The 8,492-nt window shown below is 42.0% G+C and overlaps 1 protein-coding gene and 1 pseudogene across 23 annotated transcripts in view; both read right to left on the reverse strand.

The window, feature by feature from the left end:
• Lnpk (lunapark, ER junction formation factor) overlaps window positions 1–4,242 on the reverse strand; it is a 68,095-nt gene extending 63,853 nt beyond the window's left edge. For 5 of the 23 annotated variants that reach the window (XR_015683162.1, XM_087653134.1, XM_087653130.1 and 2 more), the window contains exon 1: window positions 3,612–3,717. The gene's annotated coding sequence lies outside the window, so the exon portion shown is untranslated. 23 annotated transcript variants of the gene reach the window in all.
• A 3,918-nt stretch (window positions 4,243–8,160) lies between these two features.
• Window positions 8,161–8,261, reverse strand: LOC120101944 (U6 spliceosomal RNA; annotated as a pseudogene).
• Window positions 8,262–8,492: the final 231 nt, after the last annotated feature.

Below are 8,492 nucleotides of genomic sequence, written 5' to 3' on the forward strand. Positions count from 1 at the left end.
AACATCAGTTACACACTTGGCACAAGATCTCTAAGAGGCCCTAAAACAAATGATTCCCAAGAATATTATCATTTATATTCTATCCCCTTCCACTTCACAAATTAAGACCCTGAGGCCAGAGAAGTAATATGCTAAGTCCCAAAGTACTAAGTAGTAAAGCCAAACACATTATTTAGGTTTTGCTTTTTTTTCTAATGCAACCAATCATTCCCAAAATGATAAAATCTGAAATGGAAGATATTTATATAGAAACGTAGGCAGGAATCTATCTATATAGGCTAGAATGTCTATGTACAAGATCTAGATAGCTGGGGATACTGGTCAGAAATAGAACGCTTGCCTAGTACTGAGGATCCCTGAGCCCCATCCTCAGCACCATAAAACAGAAAAATAAATACAAAGTTCAATAAAATATAAGAAAGCACCTTGAACTTCCTCAAACAGTTGGTAAGCAAAGCTACTAAGCTGGAAAGTGAGTGATAACAATAGTGTTTATGGCAATGTGTCAGGTAGCCCAATCTTTTATCTGATTAAATCTGAGTGCTTAAATTTGCATTAGAGAGAAACTAAATGGCTTGCTAAATTTTTAGGGTTCCAGTTAGAACTTTATATCAACTAGCCTAATATTTTTAAATGAGTATATGAAATATACTCATAATTAATAACAAATACCTATTTTATGTCAGTTATTTGTTTAGAGAATGTTTTGCTGTTTAAAAAAACAAAAACAAACAAACAAAAAAACCCACCTGATTTAGCCTCCAGGCTCCCTGAAACGAGAAGTTGTGCTTTTAAATTTACCCTCTGAGATATTAGTAATAGTCATTAAATCCATGCTTTCACATTCATAAGCAACAATCAATTCTTGTTGTTCCAGAAATGTTTCTATCATATTCTAGTATTATTAAAGCTGATTTCTTCAATGCACATATGGCAGTATTTTTAACAGACATGAATCACAGTAAGATTAGATATTTATTGTCCAGCATTAAGTTCATTTCCCTACCACACCCACTGCTTCTGTCCATTCCACCTTAACTCCAATTCTGACTGACCATCACTTACTGTAAAACAATGAGCAAAAAAAATTAAACACTCTTATTTCTCAATTTCCTCATTTGCAAAAGACAGATAGTTAGAATTCTCAGATGTTGAAAGGCTTGCCTGTGTCCTAATTTACCCTAGTTATAGACATGAGACATTATTACCCGTAATAAGTTGTTCCTCTTGCTGTAGTTACTGCCACTTTCTAATCCATCTCAACTCTCTGGCCCAGTAACTCTAGCATTTCTTTCTGGAGCATAAATCACTCACTTCCCTTTAAGTGGACCTCAAGCAGCTTGTCCCCAACAGGTGCTGTCTCTTTCCAACTCTGATATCACAATGGGACTTAGCATGTGTGACCTTAAGGGCTGAGTGCACCTAAATGTGTTTTTTTTTTAAGTTTTATTTATTTTTTTGTGTATGAGTATTCTGCTTGTGTCTATATGTGCACCATGTGTGCCTTGTGCCCAGAGAAGTCAGAAGTGGATGTTAGATACCAGAAAACTAGAGTTACAGATGGTTGTGACCCACCATATGGATCATCTGAGTGCTCCTAACCTCTCCAGCCCTCTACCATACTATATGGTATTTTCTACTGTTATTCACACTCAGATTTAAGTGTCTTTCTTGAATTCTCAACTCATTTTAAAACAATGGGATAAGGATTGAAAATATGGTTCAGCCATTTACTAGCTATATGATACTAAACTTAGAGAGTTCTTAGATTCTCTAAGCCTTGGCTAACAAAGCAGTTAAAATAGTTACATTCCTTGGAATTGTATAAATTAAGGGAAATTACCACTTGGCACGGTGTTTAGCACATAGTATTTAGTTAATTTTAGCCATTACTATTGCTATTACCAAGAAAATGTGTAATATCTAAATAAAACATGTGCCTAACTTTTCATTAAATTAGGACATATTTTAATCATTTCATAATTTAAATGTTTGAAAATAAAATAAACTTGTGTTTTTACTCAAAGTATTTTTCTCATTTACCCTAGCATGGAAATAAAGCAGAATACTCTTCAAGCACATCCCATAATAAAAAGCTTGTAAGCCTTCATAGAAAACAACAAAAGAAATGGAGTTTTGTGTTTTTACCTTAGATTCCAAACTTAAATATAGGGGTTGGGGATTTAGCTCAGTGGTAGAGCGCTTGCCTAGCAAGCACAAGGCCCTGGGTTCGGTCCCCAGCTCCGAAAAAAAGAAAAAAGAAAAAAAAAATATAAACTAGTCACCTTTACCAGCACTTCCACATTATACTACACAATTTGGATTTAAATGTGATTTGTTCGAAATCGCTTCCAAATGTCCAAATAGACAACTCTGGAATATCTTACACCAGGTCTATTACCAAAATAATAAATGATTAGCACACCTCAAAAAGCACTTTTAATATGAGAAGACCACCACAAAATATAAAAAACTAAAAAAAAAAAAACCTGACAGATTGCTATATGAAATCATACCTCTGTGAGTCACCTGTCCTTGCATTCTTCCAATATATAAACACCATAAACATTTATTAACATTATTACTATGGTGACCCCAATAGATGTCAAGGAACTTTTTAAAACTCTACTTTTAAATGAACCACTCTGGCTTAAGAAAATGTAATCAAAATCAACTCTGTTCCCCAAAGAAGGCACTATGATGACCTTTGGGGACTTGGTATTAGTCCTGCCTTCCAGCTTGAACATATGCTTGAAACTAAATTTACTCACATCCATCACACCTTTAGACAATGTTGTCTAAGCTAAGACCGAGGCCACGGAGACAGAAAACAATAGGCTCTAGGCACCACAAAACCAGAAGCCAAAGGGCTGAAGAACACAACACGGAAAACTCAGTGAGTCACAGGTGTTGCTTAAAACTGCACGCAAAAAATAAATTGACCAATCCGAACTCTACGTCCGCAAACACATCATCAAAGAATTAAACCTACTGATGTCCCTTGAAGTTGTTTTTCCCGGGTTGCTCCTGACACCTCGTATCTTCGTCCTACCCACTCCACCCCTCAGACCGGCCGCTGTCCCTGCTATTGGAGGGACAATGGTTGTGGAGCTGCTCCTATAAGTCGCTCACAATCCACGCCCACACGCGGACGGAGCTGCATGACACTGACAGTTTTCAGACCTGCTGGTCCTGCCAGCTCAGGTGGACGCGGAGGTGATCGGACCACTCCGGGTGGATAATTCAGCTAGGGGTGTGCTTTCTGGGACCTTCTGACACTTCTCAACACAAGTGGGCCCAAGGGCTCGAGCTCTAAACAGCCACTGCGCGGAATCCCTGAGAACATACCCGGGGAGAACACCGGCCTTGGGGGAGACAGAGCCGAGTCTCGTGCACTCCGGAGCAGCTCGGGCCACTGTGCAGGGCGATCCACGAGAGAAGGCGGCAACAGCGTACAGAGGGCAGCCCCGCGGCACGTCCCCAGCCGCCGCCAAGCTCTAGGCCACTAGGCATGGGCGGAGGCACCGGGGCCGGCGCGCGGAGGAACCCGGCGACTGGTTCCCGCAGTTCCGAGCGCCTCTGTCTACGCGGCCCTCCCTTCACCGTCCTACCTGAGGAAAGCGGGCGCCGCTTGGCCCCGGCGTCCACTCGGGGAAGCCTGAGTCGCCACCGCGTAGAGCTTATGCAGCAGGCAGCAGCACCCACTGATACAGCACTGGGCCCGGCCAATGCCTTCCCATCAAACCCCGCGCTCCCGCCGCCAGCCAATGGGCGCTGCAGCCGGCGCGCGCCGCTCCCCCATCACGTGATCCGGCCGGCCCAGCCGTTGGTGCCTCAGAGCGGAGGGTGTGGCCCGAGGATTTAGGCTGTGAATCCTCTGCGGCTAGTATAGGCTGTCCGTCCTCGGGGCACCACAGGGTAGGGCCGTTCGGACTGACCCTTACTAGTAGTTGTTATTCTTCCTCTGCCTTCTTTTCTCCTGAACATCTCCCACGCCCCCGTCTCGCCGTGAAAAGAAATTGATCTTGATTGTCCCAGAGCTTCTGAGCGAGAGAAGAGTGGGGAGGACAAAGGGGAGGGGCGTTGAAGGAGGAGACCGGTGTGTCTGGAAAAGAGCAGGTACCTGAGATCCCAGAACAGCTGTCATGCAGAAGGCAGCAAAAAAGGTTTACATTGCATAGCTCAGAAGAGTCCAATCCCAGCCAAGCCAGTGAAAACATACATACATCACCTGGCCATACCCCATGAGGGCTTTTAGGCTTGCTTTTGTTGCTCTTGGACGTCAAAAAGGGTGCTTTCATGACTACGCGCTTACCTCACCAGTATGAGAAGAACTTTAAATGTTAAGGCTGGTCTTTTCAGGCTATGGGTAGCAACAAAGGCTGAGCCTTCCATCTTTATACTCTTAACCTCAAGAACAATCCCCCAAAGCTCTAAATAACTGGGCCTGCGTAAAGCCATAGTGCTGTTATTTCCCTAAGATTTGAAAACGACACAAAGAATGTTGTTTTCTAATCAACTGCAAGTATCAATAACAATTCACACTTGAAAGAGGAGGAAGGGAAACTAGAGCTCCGTAGGCATAAGAAGAAGGGAAACCAACAAAGGCTTTTGCATTCTATCCTGTGTTCAATCATTTTTATGAGTTTTTCTACTTTAGTTACTGGAAAAAAATGTTTCCGATTTTCAAAGTGCAATAGGTATAATGATGGTATGGTTACACTGAAGACACCTGCAGAGAAGGAGAAGACATAGTATCTAGTTTGTAAATGGGGGGAGAGAGTTAAACTTTAGTGTGCAGTGTATCGCCTCACCAATGTGGAAGACAATAAAACAGACATTTCACCAGTTTTTATTTGGAAAATTAACCACTTTATTTCCCAGCCTTGATAGTTTCTAAGAACATAAAACTTGTGCTACTGCCTCTTGTCGCAGATCTTTCCTAAAGGGAACAGGAAAGATCATTTTTGACTCTTGCTAATACTTTGTCCTAGGGTTTTTCATTGAGCTATCAAGGTCTGTCATAAAGGGAGTTTAAAAATAAAACAGGGGGGTTGGGGATTTAGCTCAGTGGTAGAGCGCTTGCCTAGGAAGCGCAAGGCCCTGGATTCGGTCCCCAGCTCCGAAAAAAAGAACCAAAAAATAAAATAAAATAAAATAAAATAAAATAAAATAAAACAGGACAGCAAGACAGAAAAGAACTAGCTGGGGCCAAGAGATTCTAAAAAATCTAATCCTGGGTGAAAATTTTCTAGGGACATTATATTAGAAAAAAATGTAGTCTAGCCAGGTTTGAAAGGGAAACAGCCTAAATCATCTCCCAAATTTTTCAAATGAGGACACGTAAAGTAGAAAGATATGTATACTATAAAGATTGCACTATTCCATTTTGTCTTATAAATGGAGAGGTAAGACATGCACCGAGGATATGGCTTAGTGATAGTATACTTTTATCTAGTGTATGCAAGGCTCAGGGTTCAGTCCGAGACAATGCAGGAAAGACAGCTATACAAGGGATAAATTGCTAAACTACAGACTACAGGATGACTTTGAGCATTTATGGACAAGGCCCTTTGTTAAGTACAAAGGAAACACAAGAGCATCCAACAGCAGTGGGAGAAAACCTACAAGTTAAATAAGTGTTCACGGTGTTAAAATGTATCATAGCAGCCAGGGATGATGGGAAAGCAGGTGAAGCCGCTGTTCTAACAAGTCCAAATCTCAAGAATGGCTCCCTACTAAGCCTAAACTGTAACAAGACTGCATCTAGAGAATACTTTGAGAGAGGAAACAAATGATTCAAGCTGAGAGGATTTTAAGTGGTCTAATTTAGGGAGGGAGGATTCAATTTTCTTAGGTGTTACAAAAACGTACAGGAGGGGGATTTGTCAATCTAGCCAGAGGTGTTAGAGTAAGCTTTCTTAAGGAAGTCACATTCAAATTAGATCCAAAAGATAAACACAACCGTGGAAAAACACAGGGAATGCCCTATATAAAGGCCTTTTGTTAGAAGCAGGCCTTGCAAGCCTAAGAGACTAAAAGGAGGCCATTGTGACTGGACAGGGAGACAGCAATACAAGGTGAAACTGGGCACCACACTAAAGATCAGTTTTGGCCTTGTTTTATCAAAAAACAAAACTTAATCCTTTTCTTGAGAAAACGGGAGTTTGATAAGATCAGAGCAGAATCATTCCAGCTACAGCGAGGGAGAACAAGCCTGGCCAACACTGGACCAATTAGGATGTCCTCATGATGGGAAAAGTTAGACACAGTGTAATTGAAATGAGAGCAAGGAAATGGAAATAAGTAGGGCAAATGGAACAAATTAGGAAGAAAAATGAGAGGCCTTGGTGACAGATTCCGATCAAGATTTAAGGAAAGAAACCTTTTTAAAAACTGGAGGTTTCTGGTGGGCCCGCTACTGAGGCCATCACTGAGATATAACGAACACTGGAAAAGAGCCAAGGTTATAGGGAAATTATTCTGACTTGAAGAAAGAGTTTAGGATGTTTTTATGACTTCAAAAGGAAGTGTAAACACTTGGATTTATGGGTCTGAAGCACCGAAAAGTCTGAGCCAGACAAAAATGTGTTACTTTATAATCTGCCCTTTTTTCTACAGGGTAGGCACTTTCTTTCAAATGAAGCCGCTCTTACTCTAAGTCAGGTATTTCGTCTTTACACTTAGAACAGAAAATTAAAAGTGGAAGTCACCATAACAGTGTCCAGGTTTCTCTGAGAATCGCCAGGGGCCCTTGTTAAAAATGCAAATTCTCAGTCTTCCCTTTGGGATACTTGTCTGATAGGGAGCCTGAAACTTGGATTTTTAATAATAAGTAGCACTGTTGATTCTTTTTATTACTAAGTTTGTTCAAGCTGTGGTCCTCGGTGCCACAGACTAAGTGCATGGGAAGTGAGGTATTTCACCGAGGTGCTTACTAAACACAGACTCTCCTCACTGGGAACAAACTGCTGGAGCAGGCTGCACTCCCAGCACATGCCTCTGGAGGATCTTCAAGATTCCTTCCCTCATACTGTCTTGTCAGGGGCCTTCCTTTCCTTTTCTTTTTTTCTATGATTTTTTTTCTCCTTTCACCCAGCAGGTCCTATCTGTATCTATTACAGCTTCATGGTATGTGTTTTTATGAGATTCCTGATTATACCAACGAGTAGGTCTCTGTGTCTATATCTGCTTCTTCTGCCTTTGCTTGGGGTCTTTTCCTGCTGGATTTTGGTTTTTGGTTTTGTTTTCTTTTGTTTTTGTCCTACTCCAATGGATTTGTTTTGTTAGATCTTATATATTATTTTATCACCCCTTAGATGCATGTTTTTTTTCCATCTTTATTAAATTGGGAATTCTTATTTACATTTCAATGTTATTCCCTTTCCTGATTTCCAGGCCAACATTCCCTCTAACCCTTCCCCCTCCCCTTCTATGGCTGTTCCCCTCCCCATCCTCCCCCCATTACTGCCCTTCCCCCAACAATCCCGTTCACTGAGGGTTCAGCCTTGGCAGGACCAAGGGCTTCCCCTTCCACTGGTGCCCCTACTAGGCTATTCATTGCTACCTATGAATTTGGAGCCCAGGGTCAGTCCATGTATAGTCTTTGGGTAGTGGCTTAGTCCCTGGAAGCTTTGGTTGGTTGGCATTGTTGTTCATATGGGGTCTCAAGCCCCTTCAAGCTCTTTCAGTCCTTTCTCTGATTCCTTCAACGGGGGTCCCATTCTCAATTTAGTGGTTTGCTGCTGGCATTCGCCTATGTATTTGCCATATTCTGGCTGTGTTTCTCAGGAGAGATCTACATCCGGTTCCTGTCAGCCTGCACTTCTTTGCTTCATCCATCTTACCTAGTTTGATGGCTATATATGTATGGGCCACATGTGGGGCAGGCTCTGAATGCCCATTCCTTCAGTCTCTGTTCTAAACTTTGCCTCCCTATCCCCTCCCAAGGGTATTCTTGTTCCCCTTTTAAAGAAGGAGTGAAGCATCCGCATTTTGGTCATCCTTGAGTTTCATGTGGTCTGTGCATTTAGGGTAATTCGAGCATTTGGGCTAATATCCACTTATCAATGAGTACATACCATGTGTGTTTTTCTGTGATTGGGTTATCTCACTCAGGATGATATTTTCTAGTTCCATCCATTTGCCTGTGAATTTCATAAAAATATAGAACGCTTCACGAATTTGCGCACCATCCTTGTGCAGGGGCCATGCTAATCTTCTCTATCGTTCCAATTTTACTATGTGCTGCCGAAGCGAGCATTAGATGCTTGTTTTTAATGATTTGTTTTTATGTGATGTGTGTTTTGTCTCCATGTATATGTGTGAAGGTGTCAGAGCCCTTGGAACTGGAGTTACAGGTAGTTGTGGAGTCCCCTAGAAGTGCATTCAATGCTTTTTTAACCACTGAGCCATCTCTTTAGGGCCAACCAGTTTGTTTTCTAATCAGAGACAAGGGGAGGGAGATGGATCCAGATAGGATGAGAAGTAGG

This window comes from Rattus norvegicus, chromosome 3 (genome assembly GCF_021556685.1).
Source record: "Rattus norvegicus strain SHRSP/BbbUtx chromosome 3, alternate assembly SHRSP_T2T, whole genome shotgun sequence".
Classification (NCBI taxonomy): domain Eukaryota; kingdom Metazoa; phylum Chordata; class Mammalia; order Rodentia; family Muridae; genus Rattus; species Rattus norvegicus.